General features: G+C 41.6%; 1 protein-coding gene and 1 long non-coding RNA gene across 8 annotated transcripts in view; one reads left to right on the forward strand and one right to left on the reverse strand.

The window, feature by feature from the left end:
• Positions 1–27,686, reverse strand: part of HS3ST5 (heparan sulfate-glucosamine 3-sulfotransferase 5) — a 291,616-nt gene that overhangs the window by 72,831 nt on the left and 191,099 nt on the right. The window lies entirely within an intron of this gene.
• On the forward strand, positions 26–27,616 carry LOC146406164 (uncharacterized). Of its 2 annotated transcripts, none has more exons than XR_014807417.1 (3): positions 26–328; positions 19,367–19,449; positions 27,417–27,616. It is a non-coding gene; the product is annotated as an uncharacterized LOC146406164 (long non-coding RNA). The 2 variants fall into 2 exon arrangements; XR_014807418.1 differs by lacking the exon at positions 26–328 and adding an exon at positions 8,161–12,456.

Here is a 27,686-nt window from a genome sequence, read left to right on the forward strand (position 1 = left end):
TTAGGTGGAGGTCAAAGCTGGCAGTGACATTAGCGAGGCCCTTTCACCAAGAAGTAACCTGCCACAAAGAGCTCACTCCCCTGTCTTCAGGTTGCCGCTGGAAGCCTCTCCGAACTCCCTAGTTTTGGTGTTCCCAACTGCTGTCACTGCTTTTTTGCCCAGCTCTCGCTGTGATGACTATGCCACTGTGGACCTAATACTTCGGACCCTGTCCTTCATACTGATGCTCTTGGGATGACCATCCCTGACAGACAGTCCCAGTGCCAGAGACCCAGCAAAGGTCAGAACTGCCTCCAACCCGGAAGGAAGGAGAAACCCAAGGATGCAGGTGACACCAGGGGTGCAGGTGACACCAGGGGTGCAGGTTGGGCCAGGCCTAAAGCCTTGGTGCTGAGCCATCAATTTCTTTCAGTCTGTAGTCCTTATTCCACTAGTGCTTCAATGAGATCTACCCACTCCCTGTGCCTAAGCACATGAGACTAAAAGAAGATGTGGATTTCTTCCCCATATCAGACTGATATTTAGATTTAGATAAATGAATTTTGAAAATGTTCCATCTTATATTTTTCTACCACTATGGTTCAGTGGTTTGGGAACCAAATCTATTCAAAGTCAACCCTTCCTTTTTTTTTTTTTTTTTTTTTTTTTCAATCTAGTGGTACTAGCTGATTAAAAATAAACTCTGATAATGGAGGAAAAAATAACTCGAAGGATTTACCATTATTATCCTTCTTTCTTGGTACATTTGAGATGATGTAATTGAAATGTGTCTCCTCTTTCAGAAGATGAAGGGACCATATTATTAACAATCAACTACTGGTTTTCAGATTTACATTGTTTTGGGTCATTTGGCATATTTCTCTCCAGCACATTGCCTGATGGTAGTAAGGAAAATGTCCTATAAAATGAGCAAGTAAGGTTAAATATTTCAAAGCTTCTCTGTGGGATGATCCTAGCTGTGTGGCAGTAAGTATTTGCTGGAGTCGCTACTTTTGCTAGAAGTTTCTTAAGAGAGGCAGCCAGGATATAAGTTTATGTATCTTAGATTGGCATTAAACTCAATCTGGGGAAAGTAAACAAGACCTACTTGATTTTCTTTACGTCTGCGGAAATATGTAATATGGTTAATAACATATGATCTAATTTTCCTTTTTAAAAAAACAAAAACTGCTGAAGTTGAAATATCTTTAGAAAGAGTTAATATTTTAGCTTTTCTAGCATCACATATCATGAGCAATCTAACAGGTCCCTATCAATAGAGGGTAGTATGTACAATTTGGAAACTTTGTTTTTCAATAGAAATTCCCTTACTAATGCATACAATTTTAAAGGTGCATTCTTAAGGTTATTTAAAAATGTTTCTGTATTCTGGGAAAATTAGCCGTAAAATTTAGGGCCATGTATTAAAAATAGTCTTAAACGTATAAAACTTAATTTTGGTTTAGCAAAAAAGCATCACTGAATTCTAGAAAACCAGCTTCTACCATTTCATGCAAGTTGTTAAATATTTGCCAAGATCAAAAGACACTCTCTTTCCAGAATCATCTACTTCAAAGGCGATTCTTAAGAAATTGATAATTGGGTAGAATGTTTATTTCAATAACAGAGCCTTCTACCACCTACTGCTACTTAAGGCACTAACACAATAAATGGCAAAGCAGGGCCCTAAATTGAACTCCTCCTGATTAATCGATTTTCACAGGGCAGAGAGAGTACTTAGTGGATGCAAGGCTGAAATGACTGTGCAGCCTCAAATATATCAACTTGATGATTACCTGACTGGCTTTTCCTGCTGACTCCTTGTCAACACATGATAGCCTACTTGGCATTGTTTGACTCGCTCTAAAAATGCAGAAATAGGCAAATTATACAGGATCTCTTTTGAAGTAAAATGCATAGCATGGAAGCTGACAGGCACTGTTACAAGGAACTAGGAAACAAAGCCCTCAGAGACCATTCAGAAAAAGACCTATAGGAGGCCATTAAAACAGCAAAGCTCTGAGGTAAAATTCTACCTAAGAAGCTTTAATCAAAGAACAGCTGGAATCTTATATTCTTGTTCTTTCTTCACCACGATTAATATCATCAGTTCTTTAGGGCACTCAGTAAGAAACAACATTTCAAAAAAACTCCCTGGATCCACCACAAAAAAAAGTGCCAAATACGCATTCTGCACAAGCAAAGAATTAAGTGTAGAAGGAGATGTTTAAAAAAAGAGTAAGAAGAAAATAAAACAGAGCGGTCTTTGTAAGTTTTTCATGGCAAGTCATTCATAAGTAGTAATTCCAGTCAGCTCCAGACAAATTTAGGCAAAAAAGTTCAACTTCACCCCTTTCTTCTAGCTACTTGCCTCAGGTACACTCCTATCTCTCATTTCCTGCTGTTCAGTGTCTTATTAGAAGATCTGGCAAGAGGCAGTATATCCTATAGCGATTAAAGCACTGTCTACACAGCATGGTAGGTTTGGGATTAAAATACAAGTTTCTCCAGTTAAATTTCTATACGCATTGGGGAAGTCACTAATGTATTCTGGACCTTGTTTATACTTCTGTCATAGGAGGATGATAATATCCACTTCCCAGGACTGTTCTGAGAATTCAGTGAGGTATCTATCTATCTTTTTTTTCTTTTTTTTCTTTTTAGGGCCGCACCTGCAGCACATGGAAGTTCCCAGTATAAGGGTTGAATCGGAGCTGCAGCAGCCAGCCTATGCCACAGCCACAGCAATGCTGGATGTGAGCTGCATCAGTGACCTATGCCGAAGCTTGTGGCAATGTTGGATCCTTAACCCACTGAGAGAGGCCAGGGATCCTCACCGACTCTATGTCAGGTCCTTAACCGGCTGAGCCACAGTGGGAACTGCGAGTGAGGTATCTATCAAATGGAGACTAGCACAGAGTTACAGATACAGGCTAAGTAAATGGTAGCTGTTTTTATTATAATGAACTGATTTCAACTGGATGAATATGATGTAAAAATGCCACGCAGCCCTAGGGCATTCCATTTTAAAAGAGATTTCTAGAGCGTTGAAGGATGCTCTCAGGAATCAAAGACGTCAATTTACTTCAGGAATTTCAGGCACCCTGATAAGGCTGGTGGGTAAGTAAATTTTTGTCGTGGGGGCCCTCCTTATGCCCTTCAAATAAACAGACAGGTAGCTATGAGCACAGAACTCAGGTCAGAAGAACTGAATTCAAATGACAGTTCTGCCACTTGCTGCCTCTGTAATCTTGGGCACATCGCCATGTAATCTTTCATGGCTCAGGCTTTCTCTTTGGTAAGGTAGGGATAATGATAAATCAAAGGGTTATTAAGGGGATTACATGACACAAAGTATGAAAATAGGTGCTGTCAATGGTCAATGTAAATTATTAACATGGTCCATTCCTTGTCCTTGTCAAGGAACATGCCCTAAGAAATGTCTTACCATTGAGAGACACTTAATAATTGGAATGCTTAGCAGTACACCAGATGAAGGAAGGCAGGAAGAAAGGAAGGAAAGGAGGGAGGGAGGAAGGGGGGAAGAAAAAGAAGGAAAAGAAAGAAAGGTTGATTTCAGCCTTGATTTGGTTAGCAGAGTTTGAGAACCATCAAAATTACTTGGGAAAACAACTATTGACATCCGCAACTAAAGTGCGTGATTCTGAAAGCATCATGCTAAGCGAAAGAAGCCAGGCACACAGTGTACAAAGGCAGATGAATGGATAACAAACTGCAATATATACAAACAACCATACAACGAAATACTGTTCAGTTGTAAAAAGGAAGGATATTTAGACACATGCTACAATCCGGCTGAACTTAGCAGACATTAGGCAAAGTCAAATAAGCCAGTCACAAAATGACAAATATTATATGACTTCACTTAGAGGAGGTACTGAGATTCTACTTAGAGGAATTTATAGAGACGGAAGGTAGAATGATGGTTTCCAGGGACTAGGGAGAGGGGAGAATGAGGAGTTAGGGCTTAATGGGTACAGAGTTTTAATTGGGAAAGAAGAAAAAAGTCCTGGAAATGGATAGTGGCAATGGCTGCACAACAAAGTGAATGTACTTAATGCCACAGAACTAAATAGTGAAAATAGTTAAAAATAGTGAAAAATGGTAGGTGTATTTTGTGATGGTATGAAATAAAAAGAAGCTAGGTACAAATAGTACATATTATATCACTCAATTTATGGAAAATTCTAGAACAGTTACATCTAATCCACAGTGACAGAAATTGACCAATGATTGTAAAGGCATAGGAGATAGTTTTCTGGGGTAAAGAAAATATCCTTTATCTTGAATGAGGTAGTAGATACTGAAAATATACATTTTATAAACTCATCTGTTTACCTAATATGGGTTTATTTTATTATGTGTAAATTGTCTTCATTGTGATGGTTAGTTTTATGTGTCATCTTAGTTAGGGTATGGTACCCAGTTGTTTGTTCGAATACCAGTCTAGATGATGCTGTGACACTATTTTTTTAGATGTGATAAATATTCAAAACAGTAGACTTTGAATAAAAAGATTACCCAATAATGTGGGTAGGCCTCATGCAATCAGTTGAAGTTCCCAGAAAAGGAAGGAATTTTGCGTGCAGAATGTCTTTTTTTTTTTCTTTTTTTTGGTCTACCCCACAGCATGTGGAATTCAAATCTGTATCCCAGCGCTCCAGACAGAGACGCTGCTGATCCTGTTGAGATACAGTAGGAACTTTGAACAATCCTTTTTTTTTTTTTTTTTTTTCCCTTTTTCAGCCACACCCATGGCATATGGAAGTTCCTGGGCCAGGGACGGAATCCGAGCCTCATCTGCCGCCTATCCCACAGCTGTGGCAATGCCAGATCCTTAACCCACTATTCTGGGCTGGGGACTGAACTGGCAACTCCACAGAGACAAGCCAAATCATTAACCCACTGTGCCGCAGCGGGAAATCCCAGACTGTCTTTTGACTCAAAACTGCAACATCAACTCTGGCTGGAATTTCCAGCCTGCCCTGCATATTTCAGATTTGCCAGCCCCCACAACGGTGTGAGCCAATTCCTTAAAATGAATCTCTCTCTATATATACATACCGCCTATTGGCTCTGTTTCTCTGGAGAACCCTAATACACTGATAAAGTTGATTTAAAAAGGAAAAAGTTACCTAGGATTGTATGTGAGAAAATAGAGCCCTAAACTCCACTCTGGACGCACTGAATCAGATAGAATCTCTTGGGGTAAGACCTGAACCTATGCAGTTTTGTTTGTTTGTTTAATTTCTTTTTCCATTAAAGTACAGTTGATGTCAACATACGTTACAGGTGTTCAATAGAATGATTCACAATTTTTAAAGGTTATACTCTATTTATAGCTATAAAATATTGGCTATATTCTCTGCATTGTACAATATATCTTTTGCTTATTTTATATATAATAGTTTGTACCTCTTAATCCTTCACCCCTATCTTGCCCTTCTCCACTTCTCTCTCCCCACTGGTAACCACTAATTTGTTCTCTATATCTGTGAGTTTGCTTCTTTTTTGTTCTGTTCACTAGTACATTGTATGTAGCCTATGCAGTTTTTTTGGGCCATGTCCCCAGCATGTGGAAGTTCCTGGGCCAGGGATCAAACCTGTGTCACAGCAGCAACCTGAGCCAGGCAGTGACAATGCCAGATCCTTAACCTGCTGCGCCATTAGGGAACTCTGGGCCTACATAGATTTAAGAAACTCTTCTGGGTGATTCTGATAGATGCCCCTGGTTTAGCCTTGGACATATTCTTCATTCACATCTCAATTTAGCTAAATAACATTTTAAGAATTTTAAACACATCGAATTTTGTGTGCATGCCATTTTTTTTTCTCTTTTTATGGCTGTACCTGCGACATATAGTAGTTCTTGGGCTAGGGTTCAAATTGGAACTGCAGCTGCTGGCCTATGCCACAGTCATAGCAATGCCAGATCTGAGCCATATCTGTGACTGATGCTGCAGCTCAAGCCAATGCTGGATCCTTAACCCACTGAGTGAGACCAGGGATTGAACCCACATCCTCATGGAGGCTATGTCAGGTTCTTAATCCACTGAGCCACAATCAGAACTCCTATGCATGCTTTTTATTCCATGTATATTAGGGTCTTATATAAATGGTACAACATTTTTAAAAGGAGGCAGAATTGTAACCACTGTCCTGTAAAAAATGGGATAGAGGAACATAATGAAACCATATGGATAATTTTGAATTTTGGTCATCATTCATCTAACAAATGGTGATCAAGTGCTTATAATACGTCAGGCACTATTCAAAGAACTGCAGATACAGGCTGGGAAGAACAAGCCAGACCAGATCCCTGCGCTCATGGAGCTTATACTCTAGTAAGAGTGGCCATAAAGAGAGCCAATTATTCCTATGCCTTCAATATAGGTTTTCGTGAAAAAATAAAAACTGCTTCATAGACTACATGCTAGGTTGCTAAGAGATTAAAAAACAACAAGGAACAACTTGATCACAACTTGTATTTTTATCAATACTTTTTTTTTTTTTTTTTTTTTTTTTTTGCTTTTTAGGGCCACACCTTTGGCATGTGGAAGTTCTCAGTCTAGGGGTTGAATTGGAGCTATAGCTGCCAGCCTACACCACAGCCACCGCAACACTGGATGCCTGAACCACTGGTTCCTAATCGGGTTTGTTAACCATTGAGCCACAGAAGGGAACCCCCTTATCAATACATTTTAACTGAGAGTACCAAACCAAGACTTCAGCAGCACCCTGGAGTGATTAATACAACCGCTAAGAACAAAAAGTACAGTAAAAATAGAGTAAGCAATTAGCTGCAGCCCAACGTGAATGTCAGTGAGTGAATCTGGGCTCTTTATGGCTCCCTCGCATTGCTCTTTCAACCCTCGGTGGCTACAAATATTAGGTAGTCACGTTATGTTCTGCAATGAAGAAAAATTGCTGCTAAGGCCTTGTCATTGTAGAAACGGCTGCTGAGAAATTCTTTCTGTCTATAATGAGCAAGGCCAACTCAAGGAACAGGAAGAACCAAGTTTCTGGCTTGATTCTTTGTCCATTCATCATACATTCATTACACTGAGGTTGTAAGAGTATGTACCGTGTAGATTTTGTGAGGGCAAATGAGAATATAAATCCCTTAGCACAATGTCTGGTCATAGCAAGCTCTTGTAAATGTTAACTATCATCATTGGCATATCGGTCTCATTATTGGCCATGCACCCCTCCAGGAGCCAGGGATGCAGACAATGACGACAAGCTTCCCACAACAAGAATCCTAACATCCACAAGAGGGAGGGACTCCACACATGTGAAGTATTCTAATTGCTATTGTAGGGTTCAGCGGTGTCACTGAAAAAGAGGTCTCTGGTGGGGAGGGAAGGGCGGGGGGAGAGTTAGGTGAGTCTGCAGGAGGATGTTTTGTCATGGCTGGCTTTTGATGCAATTGCAATTGTGCAAAGGTAGTTTTAAATATTTTTGCCATCTGTGTAAAAAGTGGTTGTGATAGGAGTTTCCATTGTGGCTCAGCAGGTTAAGAACCTGATGTAGTCTCCATGAGGATGAGGGTTCAATCCCTGGCCTTGCTCAGTGGATTAAGGATCCTGTGTTGCTGCAAGCTGCAGCGTAGATCTTGGAGGCAGCTCGGATCTGCTGTTGCTTTGGCTGTGGTGTAGGCTGGCAGCTGCAGCTCTAACTCGACCCCTAGCCCAGGAACTTCCATATACTGCAGGTGGGGCCCTAAAAAGAAAAATAAAATGTTTGTGATAATATTGACCAACAAAGAGTTTGCATGAAACTCAAGTTAATATGGCTACTCTCACTGATGCTATTAAAGGCTCATTTCATTTGATGTTTAGGGTGTTATAGAATTGGAGTTCCCATTGTGGGGCAGCAGAAAAGAATCTGACTAGGATCCATGAGGATGTGGTTTTCATCCCTGGCCTCGCTTAGTGGATCGGGAATCCAGTGTTGCTGTGAGCTGTGGTGTAGGTCACAGATGCAGCTTGGATCCTGCATGGCTGTGGCTGCGGTGTAGGCTGGCAGCTGTAGCTCCAATTTGACCCCTAGCCTGGGAACTTTTTTAGGGCTGGTGTGGCCCTAAAAAAATAAAAATAAAAAAAATAATTAAAGCCAGTTATAAAGAGTATATATTTTGAAACAGAGTCAGACAAGTTTGAGCTGCAAAGAACACTTAGAAATCGCATAGTCAACATTCATACTCTAAAGAGAACATCAAGGTGCACATAGTTTGGCCTCAGAACAAGATATTCAGGCAACAATCCACACCTGTTCTGTGCTGTCCACTACAGTAGCCACTAGTCACATACAGCTACTGAAATTTAAAGTAATCATGATCTTTTAATCCCCTAACCGTATCTTACCCCTCTCTCCTTCCCTCTCCCCACTGTAACCCATTAATTTATTCTCTATACCAGTGTCTTTGTGTTATATACATTCATTTGCTTTATTTTTTAGATTCCACATATAAGTGATAAGAGAGTATTTGTCTTGCTCTGACATATTTCACTAAGCATAATATTCTCTAGGTCCATCCACATTGTCACAAATGGCAGATTTTTTATTTTTTTTATGGTTAATAATCCATTATATGTATATGTGTATATACATATATCATATATATACATAATATCTTCTTTATCCTTTCATCTGTTGATGGACAAATATATAGGTTCCCTCCATATCTTGACTATTATAAATAGTGATGCTATGAACACTGGGGTGTATGTATCATTTCAAATTAATATTTTAGTTTTCTTTGGATGTAAACCAGCAGTGGCTCATACGATAAAAACAAGCTACTATGTATAAAATAAATAAGCAAGAAGATTATTGTGTACAGCATAGGGAAATACAGTCATTATTTTGTAATAACTTTAAATGGAGTATAATTTATAAAAATGCTAAATTACCATGTTGTACACCTGAAACTAATCTAATATTGTAAATCAACTTTACTTCAATTAAAAATAAATAAAGTGATTGTGATCCCCTGAAAAGGAATAATTCAGTTCCTCAGATGAACTAAGAACATTTCAAGTGTTCAATATGACTAGCAGCTCCCATGTCACATATACAGATTTTCATCATCCTAAAGCATTCTATTAGGTAGTTCTGTGCTACTTTTATGCAGTGAGAGAGGCAAGTTACTTTAGTCACTATTAAAAGCATTTCACAATGAATAAGGAGCTTATTTTACATTATGACCAAAATTTCCAAAGGGATTTCTACAATTATTTATGTAATTGCTAGCCCAGAGAAAAATCTACTCCAGCACACAAATGTTTCATGGGAAAAATCGGGCTGGTTTCTCCATAGAATACATGGCTTTAAAGATGCATCAAAGTTGCACGCATCCAAAAAAAAAAAAAAAAAAAAAAAAAAAAGGGGGCGTTCCCATTGCGGTACAGAAGACACGAATACATCTAGGAACCATGAGATTGTGGGTTCGATCCCTGGCCTTGCTCAGTGGGTTAAGAATCTGGGAACTTAAGGAAAAACTAGCAAAAAGTAATTTTGCAGAAGTGAAATTTGCAGATTTTTCTTCTATATATGAAATTTCACTTCACCATAAATTTCACTTATACATATAGTTCATATATATATATGTGTAGACATATATGAAAAGAAACTAAATTGATAAAGCTATTTGGTAGGTAGAGCAAATCTTAAAATAGACTATTCAAGTCTAAAAAGTTAGCTTCCTGAAAGACTTTTTAAAAATCCTTTTTAAATTTCAAATTATCCCCCTGCAAGTTTCCAATCATTATGTAAAAATCGTGGTCCCTAAGAAGTTTAAGAACATTTTCCCTCCACATAGCATCCTTTTTAAGACGCATCTGTTAAGAGCTGATATTGTATGTATCTTTATACTTAAAAATTTACTGTCAAAGGAGAAAGAATGCTTTATACTTTTTTACTTCCTAAATGTATAGGAACAGTCACTACTTTTTTTAAAGTTTACTTTCACATTTTTTAAAATTTATTTTTCATTGTTTTTTCCCCCAAGACACTTTTTTCCCCCACTATACAGCATGGGGACCCAGTTACACATACATGTACACAAAATTTTTTCTCCCATTATCTTGCTGTGTTGTATCTAGACTTACAACATTTTAAGAACAAAACTTACATTTACTACTTTGATTCTTATTGTAGGAATTCTCTCCTCAAATATGGTCTTACTTAAATTGCCTTTATCTCCTTTTTCTTCTCTTTGATAATCTATGCAGTAGATTATATTTGCATTCTTATGATAATATTTGCATTAGATTGCTCCTGAAAGGCATGACAATTGGAACATTAAAGTGGTTTCCGCACCATTTCCAAAATGATATGCGCAACTTTTTTTTTTTGGCTTTTTTGTCTTTTTAGGGCTGCACCCAGGGCATATGGAGGTTCCCAGGCTAGGGGTCTAACTAGAGCTACAGCTGCCAGCCTACACCAGAGACATAGCAATGCCAGATCCAAGCCATGTCTGCGACCTACACCACAGCTCATGGCAAAGCTGGATCTTTAACTCACTGAGCGAGTCCAGGGATAGAATCTGCATCCTCATGGATACCAGCCAGATTTGTTTCTGCTGAGCCACGACGGGAACTCCCCCAACATAATTTTTGATACCAATTTATACACAGTGTTCACTGTCGAGTTTGCCATATCTTGTTATGCCATACAAATGCTGCAAGTGAATAAAGATCACCCTCTTGTTCTCTCTCACAGCAGCCGACTAGCCAGGGTAGTTAGAAAGACAGCTACTCAAAATTCAGCCAAATACCAGGAGGGCAGGCATTTTCCAAGAATGTGCTAGTGGTCACAAACAGAGTATTTTCTGTGCTGTCCACTTGTAAGGACAACAGGAGATAGCAGTTTCCATGGCCTGAAGCAGTGGAGAATGGCCTGGCCTGATTTAAACAAGAATTTTGGCCAGGTCCATGGAGAAAAGGCAGATTTGTAAATAGTTTCAGGCACAGCACACATGAAATAGGGCCTGCACCAAACGTGGGTATACTTCCTGTGAACCCAGGCTGGTGTGGCAGATCTGAAAGATGGGCTAAATCCTGGGCCTCTGGGCCCTTGTCCCCATCACCACCCGCAGCCAAGGCTCCATTTCAGGCCAGGCTCAATGTGGAAGACTTGACTTTTGACTTTCTTCTGGGAGACTTTCAAGGCTGGGTAGCTGGTGCCTTATGTGACATTTTCAATCTTCTCTTATCCACATCATGCCTTTGTCAACCGAATCTCCAACCAACTGCACAACTTCATCATGCTTCCCTAAGCCCTTTCACTGTGCTTGCTCCCCAGTGGGCCTCATCCTCCCCCACCCCCAATTTCTTACTCCCTGCTTCTCAGCCCCTTCTCTAGCTTTCTCTGGGCTCTGCATCAAAACGTGCTCCTTCTGGATTCTTCTTCCCACACAGACTATATCATTTCCCATTCTGCCTATCAGGTTAGGACGCTGGACCTGGTCTTCATGGCTCTGTCCATTCCTCCATCTTTCTCCTTCAGAGTCAGCTTCTCTGAACCTCCCCAGGCTCTGAGCCTACATCCTTGGGGTTCCAGAGGGAGAAGGAACTGGAGAGCTTCTCTAGCCAGTACCTCATGTTCTTCTGAGGGCACTGAGGGAAAGGGAGGGGATAAGGTTTTCTTCAGAGGACAGTCCTCACTCCTCTGTACTATCCTGTATCCCTGGGTGCGCGACCTGTGCGTTTGTAACCACAGGTGGGTTTTAACTAGATTTCTGTCCCAGTGGGAGTGTTTTTCTTATTTAACCCAAGAAAATGATTCCAATAGTAGAAATTTCAGGCTGGGAAGAAGAGAGTAGGTATCTTAATAGGCCACTAGAAAAGTTATTTTGGAGTATTTAGGTTGGTCAAAGTTACCCAGTGCTTGTGGTAACCTGGACACTGTTTCAGCACCAAAGATACAAGACAAATAAAGTACTTTGAGGCGTTCAGTTCTAGTGGGGGCAAGAGGTACATACACGGATAGTTATAACACGCTGTGATAAAGGCAGAGTTAGAGACAGCACAGGGCATTTCAGTAGCACAGGGGAAATGATTCCGCTTGGCCTGGGCTGAGGGGAAGTCAGGGAAAGTTCTAGTGAGAAGATCATGAGATGAATCTCAAGGATGCAGAGGAATCCATGCCAGTTGAAGGAAGGACAAAGAAAGGCCAGGCCAGGCAGAGGGAACGAGGCAGGGGATGTGGGAAGACTCCATGAAGAGACGAGAGAAGAAGAGAGAAATTTAAAAACAATTCAAGTTTGCAATTCAAGATTCAAGATGCAGCGAGTCAAGAAACTGTCAAACCTTGAAGCTGGAGGCTGTGGAGGCTTGCACATGTCGGGCTGACGTGCACCCGTGACAATGAACAGCAGCCATCTACTATGTGCCAGGCGCTATGTGAGGAAATTTATACATAGACTTCGTGGAATCATCACAGTCCTATGAGGTGGGTGTTATTATTATCACCTGTTTACAAATAAAGGAACTGAAGCCAGGAGAGGTTAAGGAACTTGCCCAAGGATGTACTGTGGTCTGGATCCAAGGTCTGACCTGAGGATTTGGCCAAATACTGCATCACTGAGCCATCTCTTTCTTGCTCACTTATAGGGATCTCTAGTTGGAGCCCAGTTTGGGAGGCCCTGAAGTGGGAGGTTGGCCCAGAAGCAGTCCTTCCCAGGCAGGCAGGCAGGCAGGAAGGCAGGCAGGCAGGCAGAGTCCTTTGCATACAGTTGCATGGAAGGCAGGATCTGCAGAGAAGGGGTCCTGTGCTGAGCTCTGACTCAAGCCTAATGGCACAATAGTTGTCAAGGAAATACCTGCTTTGGTGTCACTCCGGAGATTTTCATTGAACTGGGGACTGAGTTGTTTTTTTTTGATGGCTGCACCTATGGGAATTTGGAAGTTCCAGGACCAGGGATTGAATCTGAGCTGTAGCTGTGACATATGCTGCAGCTGTGGCAATGCTGGATCCTTTAACCCACTGTGCTGGGGTGGGGATCAAACCCATGCCTCCACAAAGACTTGCTGCAGTGAGCTTCTCAACCTGCATTAGTTTTTGGAAGATCCTCAGGTGATTCTAATGGGCAGCCAGGGCTGTTGGAAACCACTGCTTCAAGGCAGGGCTTGGGGTGTGTCTCCTTATACATGCCCTGTATGCATTGCACTTTCTCCCTATTCTTTGTGTGTCTTTCCTTCCCTCCAGCATCTTCAATTTTTGAGCCCATTCAGGTTTTTTTTTTTTCTTTTTAAGGGCCACGGGTGTGCATATGGATGTTCCCAGGCTAGGGGTCAGATCAGAGCTGCAGATGCCAGCCTATGCCACAGCTACAGTAACACCAGATCCCAGCACTACACCTCCATCACTCATGGCAATGTGGGATCCTTAACCCACTGAGTGGGACCAGGGATCAGACCAAATCCTTTTGGATACTAGTCAGGTTCATTTCCGCTGAGCCAGGAGGGAAACTTCCTTTCAGGTTCCTTTAAGCCTATATCACAGTCATAGCTTACCCCTCTGACATCTATACAAATCTACCAAAGATACAAGGGCTGGACAGAGTAAGAAAGCTCAGAAACCCCACAGGGAAGTGATCGTGTCCACGTGTAAACTCAGTGACAGACTAGTTTTCTGTAGAAGTGATGGTTAAACTGGGGAAATGGGGTGGAAGAGATGTGAGAGATAAGACCTAACCTGGTGAAGGAAAAGACCCGGAGGGCACCATGAGCTCTTTCTTCAGGAGGAACTTTTCCATGTTCCTCCTTCGCAGTGGCTGCAAACATTCCCTGTGCCCCCGTTCCTCCCATCATCACCACGGGACTACAGAGCCTAGATTAGATTGTGACTTGGATGCTAACCTCAGAAAAAACCCATTCATTTGTTTGATTATTTTTTTCGATGTTGGAGAAGTTAAGGCAGGTGAGAAAAGAGATGGGTGAGGTGGGACGGGAGGGACTGTGCTCCAGAGTCAGGGGCAGGATGACCACAGCACTTCCCAGGCTGCTGTTACTGAGGCACTAGACACCAGCATCCACAGAGCCTGGCTATCCCAGACGGGGGTAGAGTGGGGGTGGGATGGGGGTTGGCACAGATGCCAGCCAGCCAGCAAACCTTTCCTGCTCTCATCTCCTCCCACTGCTCCTCACTTGTGCTGAGCAGGACTCACGTCCACTTTCCTCACAGACTCTCTTCTTTGCCCTGCTCCTCCTGCCTGGGGCGACCTTTTGCAGCTCTCCCAATGATTCACTCCTTTACCTTCCTCATGTCTTTATTCAAATGCCACCTCCTCCATGAAGACTCCCCAGGACACTTTATTCATTGCTGTAGCCAACATGGTACCCCCCACTCCCCACCCCATCTCCTTTTTCTCCCTATCACTTTTTATACCTTGAAGGCAGAGACATTTGTTCTTTGCTTCACCTCCAGCATGTGGCATAGAGAAGGACACACTGTAGGTTCTCAGTGGGTACTGGCCAAATGAATAAACGAATCCTGCCTTGTATCAGGATTGTTAGAATCGCTGTCTGTCTAGTTCATCAGACCCTAAACCTCTAAGGAATGCGCTGTATCCCCCTTGTATCTCTTACAACACCTCCTTCACACAAGTTCACATGTATTGTTACAATGAACTGAACTGGGCATTAACTTGAAATCCTTCAGCTTCCCCTGCAGGAGCCAGTTTGTTTGTTTGTTGGCACCTGTGATGTGCTGCCCTTATTTTAAGGTTTTGGCAAGGACTCACTTGAGAATACAATTCATGGAATTTATGGCAATTTAAAAGCTTTGTTTAGTTCAAGAGGAGGTCACTCTAGACAACTCCTCATTTCATTTGCATGACCCAAGTACTTAAAATCACTCTGGACATCTTCAGGGAGTTAGGCATGGGGGCGTTTTTCATATTGGGTTCAACATCTTTCTTCAGTTCAGTTCTTTTAATTATAATTAGTTATAAAAATGATATTTATGGAATGCCAAAAGTCCTGACATTTTTATGAAGAATTTCTTTTGGATAGAACATCATTCTTCAGTACTCTGCCTTCTTAATCTTATTCATTCAGAGAACATAATGTATTCTGCTGAGAAACTATCACCAAAGTATTTTTTCTCCTAAATGGGTATGTGGATATGACAATATAATGCATCACGGCAATCTTATTTCAATAACTTTTTGGATAATGGCAGCATCCGAAGCAGAAAGCTGAGAATTATCTCTTCTTGAATAGGTTATCTGGAAAAGATATTTTCTCCTTTAATGAAAACATTTCCCATTTCTCCCTTTCTTCTCACATATCCCATTGACAGCTTCAAAGCACTAAAGTTAACAGTATGCTGGCTTTCACTCTTGGATGCTAGGACATCATCCTTGCACTGAGAAAGCCACTTATTTTTGTTCAAGTGATGAGAGAAACACGCACCTATGGATGTTACAGAGACAAGATCTTCTCTAGTTCTAGATTTAAAATGTTTAGTATCTCATTGCTGGGGTGCCCCAAACTGAGTTTTGGACTTGATATTGCTCCATAAATATCTGCTAAGTTGCTACAGTAAACTTACATTAAGCGGATCATCCAAGAGAGGGAGACACAAAACAGTGGCAGGAAATGAGAAGACTTTTCCAGGTGATCATTCAAAATCCCCAGGTTCTGTCTCTCTTGCTCTAGAGAAAGGACACGTGCGAGAGAGATACGTCTCTCTGTCCCAACTGCTACGCAGGCAGGTGTTGTCGTTACCTCACTCTGACTCTGCTCCTCTGCTGGACCTCCTTTCTTTGCCTGCCTTTTATATTTGATCCTTTTATTCCTATTTCATCTCCCCCACATTTTCCACTCCCCACTGCTAACGTCCCCCTTTGGCATCCAACACTATGTCCTCCTGGTGCCAGGGATTAAAAAGAGAGTTGGATCTTTGAGAGAAAAGGAATTTTGAGGCCTTCTTAATACCCCCAAATAATAAAGGCAGAGCACAGATACACTTAGCTTCCATTTATTAAAGTCCTCCTACAGGCCAGGTCCTGTGCCAGATGCTCTATATACTTTATCTCTAAGCTTAAAAATAACACTAGCATTTTATAAAGGAGAAAACGGAGGCTCAGAGAGCTGGGTTCCTTGCCTAAAGTTACACCACTACCAAGTGTCAACAGCAGAATAAACATGCATATCTGACCCCTAAGCCTATTATCTGTTCAAATGTACATTCATTCATTCATTTGTTTGACAAGTACTTTCTGAGCATCTGTTATAATGCAGAGTAGGTTCTAGAAACTGGAGTCAGAGTGGAGTCACTGACTCCATGAAGTAAGAGGTATATTGGTTTCTACTACTGAACTGAACTTAAAAAATAGTCTCTTAACAAATTCACTTTTCCGATTTCCATTGTGCTCCAAAAAAGGTGACTGTATCATATCAGCACAGTTAGAAGCAAGGTATTTGGCGTAACAAGATTGTGTCTATAATTGCTCTTAGAGTCACTTCTGCTTAAAATGATGGAATCTGGGGGAGGGCAGAAGGTCCTGACCGTGGGAGAGGTCAGGTAAACCTCAAAAGTGGGAGCTAGCATTGGGAGAAACTGGATAAGAATGAGCAGGTGACCATTTAGGAACATCTCACATGTACTTTAACTGCTTTCTTAGCATTTCTCCCCCTAACTGAGGTCAAATGGCTGAAAACACCACTCTTCACAGTCCTCTGGACCTAACCCATCTATATACTTTTCAGGTGAACATCCAGAGTCGGGACTGAAGGGAGAGATTTCTGCAGGCTCCACACTTGGACTGAAGGGCTAGGCTGTGTGCAGCACAAAGATGGTGGTGGGGAACAGGCTCTCCTAGGAGTAGCACCTTTGGGGCCAAAGGACTATCCTTGCCCTGATGCCTGGATCTTCTTCTTACTATTCTTTCAGAAGCCTTTCATCTTCACGGCAATGACCAAGGCGGCTTTTTGTTTCCAGCTATCGCCAAGCTTTGGAGCTAGACAATGAGGCCATCTGGGATGCACTGACATAATGGCTTAATCTTAGCTGCTCTCAAGCACATGTGGGTGAGAAAATCGAAGCAGGCTAGGAAGGCAGTTGGAAAAACCCATGGCAAGCTCAGAATTTAAAAACCCATCTCCATCGCATGGGGGACAAAGGGAAAACTTGGGTGAAGAAGGTAGATGAGGCCCCTGTAGCCCACCTCTTCTGTTGGGTAATTCAGTATGAGTAATCCCATTCATCTTTGATTCGGCTCTAAATGGGCAAATAGAAAAGGTGCCCCATAAACTGCAGTTGGATGTAGCTGTTGAATTCAGAATGAAAAGTACAAGATTCCTATCCATCTAAAGATTCATAACCTATTCCTTATTTAATACATCTTGGATTCAGAACTCCATGCTAGGTTTTGGCTTGCAGAACTTGGACCCTTTGCAGACTCTGTATCCAGCTCTTTTACCATTTCTGTGTCATCGTCAGTTTGTGAGGCAATATGCAACATTAACAAGAACACTGCTGGGAGTCAAGAGACCACCTGGGTTTTGATCATACTGACACTTAGTGGTAGCAAGAGAATTAGATCCACACTTGATTCTAAAGCCCAAATATATCCAAACAGCTTATTTATGAATTCATTGAACATCTGCTGGACTGCCAGGTATCAGACAGGTGAACACAGAAAAGTCATTTCACCTTTCTGGATGTTAGTTTCTTTTTTGGTAAAATGTGGGAAATAGATAAGATCAGTGTTTTCTAAGTGATGAATACAAAATGGGGTATACTAGAGATGACTGTAAGTTATGCACAGATGTGGCATTAAATAACGTTGAACTGTCTGGGGAAAGAGTTATTTCCTTCTAATTCCTTTTCTAATCCTATTTATTCCAGGAGAAAAGTAACTGTTTGATGCTACCATGTTTTTAATATTCCTCAAACAATTTTAAATATGCACAAGAAAACCTTGGCTATTAGTGTCAAAGAATTTTGGCCATATTAGGCTAGAATTTTAAACAATTACTTTTAAATTCAAAACAAATGGCTTTGTCTTAGCTGTATTTTTTATGGTTAACTTCAATGTATGGAAAGTGTACTGGTTTTCCATTAAAAATAGTGAGTTAACAGTTGCTTGTATAATAAATGCATTGTATATAAAAAGTTTATTTAAATGATGTATTCAAATAATTATAAAAGTGATGGGTGGCTTTGGCTGAATGAAGGTGGTAGTGTGTCAACTGGGTAGAATTTAAGACACTTTAAGTGTTTGATATGAATCAGAAAACTTCCAAGTTCTGCCCAACCCTCACTTGTTCTAATGTTCTAAGATTCATTTGTAAGACAAATAAAGATTTAGAAGGCTGGATGTTGCTGATAATATTCCATCCTCCCCAGGGCCATGTACCTGACACAGGGCACGAGTATCATGTTCAGATCTGCTCCAGGAGCAGAGGGAAGAGCATCCTGGCCTAAGGAGCTCTGAGGGGGCTGCTCTGGGATTGAGTCACCAGGGAGATATGTGACTCACGTAAAAAATGGCAAGTCTGCTATTTTCCCAACGGGAAGCAGACAAGCATTTTGGAACCAGGCAGCTCTTTGCATTTATTAGCCGTGTACTTTTTTGGAGCAAGTTATTTAATGTCTATGTTTCAATCTCTTCATCTGTAAAATGAAGAAAAAGGCCCACAAGGTTGTCATAGGATTAAACAAACTAGGGTGGGAAAATCAAATAATAAATGGTAACTATTACTTTTATTCCTGTGAGGACCAACATGGAAGTTTGAAAATACATGCTATACATGATTCTAATATCAGAAGGACAAGGAATTGGGGTATCTGGCCTCACCACCTCATTAAAATGTACTCACCAACTTTACCCCTGAAAACCTGCCTCCTGCCTCTCCAACCTCAGTGAATCTCCCTTTAACCAGCAACCAAGGACAGAAACCTGGGATCATTTCTAAATCGCTTCCTTGTTCTCTTTTTTCACTCCAGGATCGAAATGTAATCACAGCACTGCCGTGGGATGGCTAAAAACAGCCTGCTGTATTAACTGAACATTTTTATCATGTAAATATAGATACTAAACTTGTTCTGCAGCCTATCAGTAAATCAGTGATGAAGAAGTTATTTTTCAGATCTCAAAATTCCATGTAATATTTATAGCCTCTGCATATATTTAAAGCTAAGCATCCCAGGGATAAGGAAAAGTTCCATAAGGGGAGAAATAAATATGCTAAATATGTGCAATCTGTCTGTCCTCCGGGGCTCAAGCATGCTTTGGGCCAGGCTGAGAGGCTGTGAGTGAGAGCAAAGCTGTGTTTCCCTGGTTGTTCTTTTTAACTATAAAGGAAGGTGATAAATTACCTAAGTCTGACAGTTTTAATTTTCGTTTTAGCAATACATATGATACCAAATGCATGAAATTTGGTTGGAATATGACAAGGCAGCAGAGGGTAAGTGGAAGAGGAAGCTGAGAAGGTGAGTCTGCCCTTCTTGCCCAATGGTTCTTCTCCCAAGGCCCCTGTTGAAGGGTGGCCAGTGTTCTAGTGTCTTCCCGCTTTGCCAGCTCTGTGCTCTAAGATGATGCTTCATTTGCTGCTTTGCACACAGGCCAGCCATGCTAATAACTGCCCGAGTATTTGATTGGCTCTTGGACCCTCATGTTATCCAGATAAAAGGAATACCTCCCTGTTTCATTTTTTATCCCACTTTCTGCCTTCGTTTCCTATGCCCAGTTTTCTGTAGCACACCTGCTATTTCTTGGTTTCCATGTTGTCTCTTCTTTCTCTCTCACAAAATGATGCCCTGTCCTTTAACGTTTGTGTACTGCCTTTCTTTCTCTGCTATCCTTATTTCTTAAGCTTTTTGACTTGACACATCATTGCCTGGATATTTCAAAGGTGAAAACTTGCCCCTCTGTAGGGAAGCCTCAGGAGAGGATGTGAGGGACGTGCCACTTATAGACACTATACAACAGTTATTAGAGCTTGGAAAACCAAAACAGTCCTAGTTCAAACAGGACCTCTGGTTTGGGACTGGCAAACCAATGAACAGAATTAGTAAAATAGAGTGACATCAGAAAAGGAAGGTCATCACCTTGTCTTTTTCATTAAAAACCTACTACACATGGACACTCTGAATGTGGTTATGTGGCAGGCACATGCTTCATGGGAGATGAGGGAGGCAGGCAGGCAGGAGGTGGCGATAACTGGGAGAGTGGTGCAGAGAAGGCCAACCCTGGAGCCAAACAGAATTTAAATGCGGCAATTTAAAAAAATTATTAAAGTATAGTTGATTTACAGTGTTGTGCCAATTTCTGCTATGTAGTGAAGTGACCCAGTTATATATATATATATGTGTGTGTGTGTGTGTGTGTGTGTGTATACACACACACACATATATATCTTTCTTTTTCTCATACTTTTTCTCATACTTTTTCTCATACTTTTTCTCATACTGTGTGTGTGTGTGTGTGTGTGTGTGTGTGTGTGTATACACACACACACATATATATCTTTCTTTTTCTCATACTTTCTTCCATCATGGTCTGTCCCAGGAGACTGGATATAGTTCCCTGTGCTATACAGCAGGACCTCATTGCTTATCCATTCTATTGATATGTATGTTCTTACTGCCCTTTTATTAATTGCTTTGGATTTGTTTTTGTTGCTCTTTTTTCTTCCCTTCTTCTCTCTCCTCTGGTGGTTTGATGACTATCTTTAGTGTTGTATTTGGGTTGATTTTTCTTATTTGTTTGTGTATCAATTGTAGACTTTTGGTTTGAAGTTATTCTGAAGTTTTGACATAAGAGATTGTTTAAAGTTGTTGGTCTCTTAATTGCAAGTGCATCTCCAGTGTCCTGCATTTGTACCCTCCTCTTCTCACGATTTCTGATTTTGGTGGCATAATTGCCCATGGATGATTTCGTATCTTTACTGTATATATATATACCTTTATTGGTGAGCCTTATCATTTGTGGTATTTTTGTTTCTGGTTGCGGCCTTTTCTTTTCTGTCTAGACAAGTTCCTTTAGTATTTGTTTTAAAGCTGGTTTAGTGTTGCTTTTGCTTATTGGTGAAGCTTTTGATTTCTCCTTCAGATCTGAACGAGAGCCTTTCTGGGTAAAGTAATCTTGGTTGGAGGTTTTTTCCTTTCATCACATTAAGTATATCATGCCACTCCCTTCTGGCCTGCAGAGTTTCTGCTGAAAAATCTGCCGATAACCTTATTGGGGTTCCCTTGTATGTTATTTGTTGCTTTTCCCTAGCTGCTTTCAGTATTTTATCTTTGTCTTTAATTTTGTCAATTTGATTAATATGTGTCTCGGGGTGTTCCTCTTTGGGTTTATTTTATACGGTACTCGTTGTACTTCCTGGATTTGATAAGTGGTTCCTTTCCCATGTTAGGGAAGTTTTCGGCTATTATCTCTTGGAATATTTTTTCTGTCCCCTTCTCTCTCTCTTCTGGCACCCCTATAATACAGATGTTGGTGCATTTAATGTTGTCCCAGAGTTCTTTGAGACTCTCTTCATTTGTTTTCAATATTTTTTCTCTTTTCTGTTCTGCATCTGTAATTTCCACTAATCTGTCCTCCACCTCGCTTATTTGTTCTTTTGCCTCCTGTATTCTGCTGTTAGCTGCTTCTAATGAATTTTTTATTTCAGTTATTGTATTTTGCATCTCTTCTTGTTTAAGTTTTATATCTTGTATCTTTTTGCTCAGTGTTTCCTGTAAGTTATCCATCTTTGCCTCCAGTTTATTTCTAATGTCTTGCATCATCTTCAGCATCAACAGTCTAAAGTCTTTTTCCTGGAGGCTGAGAATCTCCTCATCACTTAGCTAATTTTCTGGGGGTTTTTCCTTTCTCCCTCATCTGAGTTATAGTTCTCTGTCTTTTCATTTTTATAGGTTTTTGGTGTGGTGACCGTTTTACAGATAATAGAGTTGTAGCCTCTCTTACTTCTGGTGTCTGCCCTCCTTGTAGCTGAAGTTGGTATGGGGGCTTGCTGCAGGCTTCTGATGGGAGGGGCTGATGCCTGCCTACTGGTAGGTGGAGCTGATTCCTGTCCCTCTGGTGGGTGGGACTTAGTCTCTGGGTGAGATTAGAGGCCACTTTGTGCCTGGGGGTTCTTTAGGCAGCCTGTTTACTGATGGGTGGGGCTATGATCCCACCTGGATTGTTGCTTGCCCTGGGGCTTCTCAGCGCTGATGGGTGGGGCCAGATTTTCCCAAAATGGCCACCTTCAGAGAAAGGCATGCTGCTGAATATTCCCAAGAGCTTTGCTTCCAATATCCTTCCCCCACAACAACCCACACTCACCCCTTTTTCCCCAGGATGTCCTTCAAGAACTGCAGTCAGGTTTGACCCAGATTCCAATGGAGACTTTGCTTTGCCCTGGGACCCAGTGCACGTGAAAGTCTGTGTGTGCCTTTTAAGAATGGGGTCTCCATTTCCCCCAGTCCTGTGGAGCTCCTGCACACAAGCCCCATTGGCCTTCAATGCCAGATGCTCTGGGGGCTCTTTCTCCCAGTGCCAGATCCCCACGTGTGAGAGTTTGATGTGGGGCTCAGAACTCTCACTCCTGTAGGTGAGTCTCTGTGAACCAGTTACTTTCCAGTCTGTGGGGCTTCTCACCCAGGAGGTATGGGGTTGCTTATATCATGTAATTGCCCCCCTACTTCTTGATGTGGCCTCCTCTTTGTCTTCTGGAGTGGGTATCTTTTTGAAAGTTTCTGGTCCATTTGGTTGAAGATTGCTCAGCATTTGGTTGTAAATTTTGTTGTTTTTAGGAGAGAGGTTGAGCTCCAGTCCTTCTATTCACCATCTTAATCCCATCTCCTGCTTATCCTCTCTAAATGTAATAGTTTGCATCTACTAACTCCAAACTCCTAGTCCATCCCACTCACTCCCCCATCTCCCTTGGCAAGCATAAGTCTGTCCTCTTCTCTGAGTCTGTTTCTGTTTTGTATATAGGTTCATTTGTGCCATATTTTAGATTCCACACATAAGTCATATTATATGGTATTTTTCTTTCTCTTTCTGACTTAATTCACTTAGTATGAGAATCTTTAGTAGCATCCATGTTGCCAAAAATGGTATTATTTTGTTCTTTTTTATGCCTGAGTAGTATTCCATTGTGTGTATGTACCTCATCTTCTTAATTCATTCATCTATTAATGGACATTTAGGTTGTTTCTATGTCTTGGCTACTGTCAATAGTGCTGCAATGAACATAGGGGTGCATGTATTTTTTTGTGAATTATAGTTTTCTCAGGATATATACTCAGGAGTGGGATTGTTGGATTATATGGTAATTCTATTAAATGTGGCTTTTTTTTTTTTTTTTTTTTTGCTTTTTAGGGCTGCATCTATGGCATATGGAAGTTCCTAGGGCTAGGGGTCGAATTGGAGCTGTAGCTGCTGGCCTATACCACAGCCACAGCAATACAGGATCTGAGCCATGTTTGTGACCTACACCACAGTGACCTACACAACAGTTCAGGGCAACACCAGATCTCCAACTCACTGAGCAAGGCCAGGGATTGAACCCACATCCTCATGGATACTAGCCGGGTTCATTTCCACTGCACTACAGTGGGAACTCTTAAATGTGGCAATTTTTGAAACATGTTTGTCAAGATGAAAAACTGTATCACCAATAAATAGGATAATCTTTTTGCCTTTACAGGTAAAATCACAAAATAGTAAATGCCATTATAGGAAAGTATTCTGTATAATAAAAATATTTCAAAGACTCAGAAGAGGGGCTAAAATAATAGCATTTAACTGATCCAGTCTTATAAACTCCATGCAAAGAATAGCCCTATGTCTAGACTTTCCTATAAGTCTATCTATTTATGGGGAGGGGCGGCAAGAAGTGGGAGGGGACAAGTGCTATATAGAGTAGTATTTTCTTTGGACTGTTTTTAGGAAAAAGTTATTTTTCCACCTCATACATCATTTCCTATATCATCATCATAGATTCATCACCTAAATATATTCACAGAGAAAAATTCGCAGGGTTTTGGAATGAGGGAAATACAAGTGGTGGATGGTGGCCACAGGGAGCAGTGCAGTGACTTGGTGTTACATGTGTGAGGGGATAGATCTCTCTTCTCCCTTGACTGTTCCTGAAGTACCTGTCACTCATTATATCTGCCTCCTCCTCATTACCCTTCAAACAAGGAACACACTTTTAGAGTTGCTTTTCAGTAGACATGTGGCCTTGGGCAAGCTTCTTAACTGGTCTATGCCTTAGCTTCCTTATCCTTAATGCTGGCCTAATAACAGTACCGCCTTTATAGGACTGTTGTAACGTTAAGTGAGTTAGTATCCACAAGGTACAGAGAACAATACCCTGCACATCAAAAGCAGTACACAGATGTGTGATGGAAAAGCTGTGATTATCATTGTTAACCACACTTGTGTTGTAGTCAGTGGATGATCACTGCACAAAATTATTGCCCCATTCTTGCTCAAGATATGTTTCTCTTAGGAACGCTGTTCATGGCCATGGCTGAATCAGGGGTGACTAAGTATACAGTTTTGTTGCTACTTTAATAGTAGAGATGGGCAGGCAAAGAGGCATTCCCAGTGGCAGTGGGCTCACCACACTTCACTCTGCCCGAGTTGACTGGCAGGGAACTGCTCCTGACAAGAAGGATGAGTTGAGTATCAGGAAAATGGCTCTTCTGTATTTTTGGCTGAAAGACTTTCATTCTGCCTGGGAAGGCAAGCATGCTGTGCTCCCAAACACTGGTGGGGGACAACTGGATGACCTAAGACCAACGCATTGAATGAAATAATGACATTCTTAACTGGGCTTCCCACCTGTCATTGTTCAAAGATTGAAATTTCTCAAATGAAACCAAAGCCTCGGGGAGGCCTTTGTGCTTCTATCACAAAGAATCACAAAGAAAAGAAATCCGTTTCAGCCTTGGGACTGTCTTTGATAAAATGTAGAATGGTCTGGTTCAAGGACCTAATAGAAATTCTCCAAAGATTCCTACCGCCTGACCAAACATGACCGTTGAATGACAAGAGAAATTCTTGCCCAGAGATAGCTTTCAGTCCATATAGCTGTAGGACACAAGCAGAGAAATGAAAACTGAACGTGGCAGGCCCAGAAAACCCATGGATTGTCTTAAACAGGTTCTAACCCCTGCTAGATGAAAAATGCAAAGCCTTTGGCATCAGGTCGATCTGGGCACTAAGCTCTGACGCTTGACAGCTATGTGATCTGAACCATGATGTAGTTTCCTCATGTAAATGCTGAGTTGACACCTACTTCAAAGTGGTGTTGCTAGAATTAAATGAGCAACTTTGAATCACTCCTATGACAGTGCCTGGCATATAAGATCTGTTCTGTAAATGTCCCTGTCTCCCTGGCTCATTGCTCTGCTGTTAGTCAGGACCTGAACAGTGGGAGCTATTACCAGGTGAGGGGAAGGCTTGCTGCGCCCACAGAGCCTGGGCCCTTCAAACATGCTCAACTGATGCTCACGAACATCACTCTCACCTGCCTGCTTCTCCTCCACCCAGCTCCTCTACTCATTGTTGGTTTTTGTAGCGACTTGACCCTGACTTTTTGGTATTCTTCATTGTTTACCCTGAGACTTTTGGCTTTGAACCTGACCCCATACTTTTCATACAAACTAGGTTCTGGTATTCTATCCATGTTGCTTCCAGTTCTGGATTCAGAATTTGGCTTTGTATTTCTAAGTTGGTCCTGATAGCACATGCCAGTCCTGTCACACACAGCTCAAAGATGCCTGGATAAAACAAATCAAAACAAAACAACACCTTGTATTGATTTTCATCATCTTTTCAGAAAGAGTTTCCTTATTATGGAAGATCCCTTCTCGAAATGGCTTTGGGTGCTTCTAGCTTCATCTCAAGGGTTATGTGCAATGGTCCCAGCAGTAAGCCTAGCCTCTCTGGAGCCTGGTTTAAGGCAAGGCTGAAATCAAAGGATAGTGTTGGGTTTAAACCACAGATTCCCACATCAGGGGGTGGGAAAGATAGGACTGCTCACATGGAGACCCAGAGCCTACCTGATTAGAAGGGAAACTGGAGAGAGTTGCCAGGGTCGGTTAAATAAATAGGAAACAAGAGATGCCAAGACCATAGGGGTTGAATGGGAGGGGCCCGGTATGAGCGGCAGGTAAGGTGAAGGGCACCAAAGCAAACAAATATGGCAAGTGCGGAAGTGAGAGTGCAGTCTCGGGCTGTCTGGGGAACTGTGTGGGAGACTGTGAACACTGTGGGTGTGCCATGGGAAGGCTCTGCCATGTCAGGAAAAGGACTGTCTGCCACCAAGCCACAACTCTTTGCTCCAGGCTGACCACTTCTTACTACAGTGCTGTACCCACCACAGCTGACCTTAAAACATTTGTGGAAAGTGACATTCAGTGAGTTGCTATCATAGCGTCTCATCACCTCTAAACCAATGGACAGCTGAAAGGCAGGCACAACTTCTTCATGTTGCACTGAAGTGAATTGTTACTGAAGACAGGCTAAGAAAATGTGCCCAAAGCCTCATTACTTTTAATGGAAGAAGTTAGTCTGATTTGGAAATAAGGTTACCTTCAGCATTTCATTAATATTGACAAAAATAACCTGATCCAGTTGCTCCTGCTTCTACCTCTGCCTTTTTTCTTTAAACCACAGAGCTTACAAGAAGCCATCTATGATAGTGAAGCACCTTATTCTGATGACCAATCACAAAGTCAGCTAAATAGGGTATCTGAGGGAGAACAGTAAGTGCCATTAAAGAGCAACTGCTATTCAAAAAAACAAAACAAAAGAAAAAAGTAACCAGCTTTGTTCCTTTCTTATGGCAGAGACTAGCGTAACCTGATTAAATTCTGAGAGACTCATATTACTAAAGAAAGTAGAAGTCTGATGCATAAAAGCTTCTGATCATTCAATCCCTAAATTAGGCCCCAAAGAAGGTATTCTTTCAACCTCAGCTCAGCTGTGGTGAGGACAGTAGTGGGCAAGGTGGAACCTCCCAGAGGCCTCCCCAAAGGGACAAGTCCCCTGGTAGGGCAAGAGGTCTCAGAGGTTCCTGAGCATCAGAATTTCAGCCTTGGCGGGGATCAGGGACTGCCAGGTGTTTCCCATGGTTTCTTTTCTAAATGGGCGCTTTTATTGTATTTGTCCTCTTCCCACGTCAATGCTATGTAGTGACAGCAGGTGGGTAGAGCCAGACAGTAGCTCCTGATGGGAAAGGCGGTGCATGACTGTGTGCCAGGTGCAAAGATTGGGTGGGGTTTTGCAAGCACCTGGGTATCCAGCTACCCAGAGGCACACCTTCAGATGGGGGCTGCCACAGACTATGTGTCCAGCCTTCCTTGCCCTGGAGATAGTCAGATGACTGACTTCTCACTAACCGAATGTGAGCTGAGTGATGTGTGCCACTTCCATATCATTTACTTAATAGAAAATGGATTGCCCTTCACTGCTGCTTCTTCATGAGTGGGAGAGCCAGCAGCTTCAACCATGAAGATGAAGGTGTTTGAAGACAACATGGGAAAAGCCCGAGTCTTGGAATCATCTTAACGGAGCAGAGTCACCCAACCAACCTGGACTGTTCACTCCAAATGGTTAGGGCAGTGAGAAATAAACTTCTATTATATGTAAGCTTCTGTTGTTTAGGATCTCATTGGCATAGCAAATACATCCTTCTTCGTTCCAATGTGTGAAATCATGA

Source organism: Sus scrofa, chromosome 1 (genome assembly GCF_054392235.1).
Source record: "Sus scrofa isolate SSC_HxYL_T2T_F1_AM1 chromosome 1, Sscrofa_HxYL_maternal_Yorkshire_Landrace_v2.0, whole genome shotgun sequence".
Taxonomy (NCBI): Eukaryota; Metazoa; Chordata; class Mammalia; order Artiodactyla; family Suidae; genus Sus; species Sus scrofa.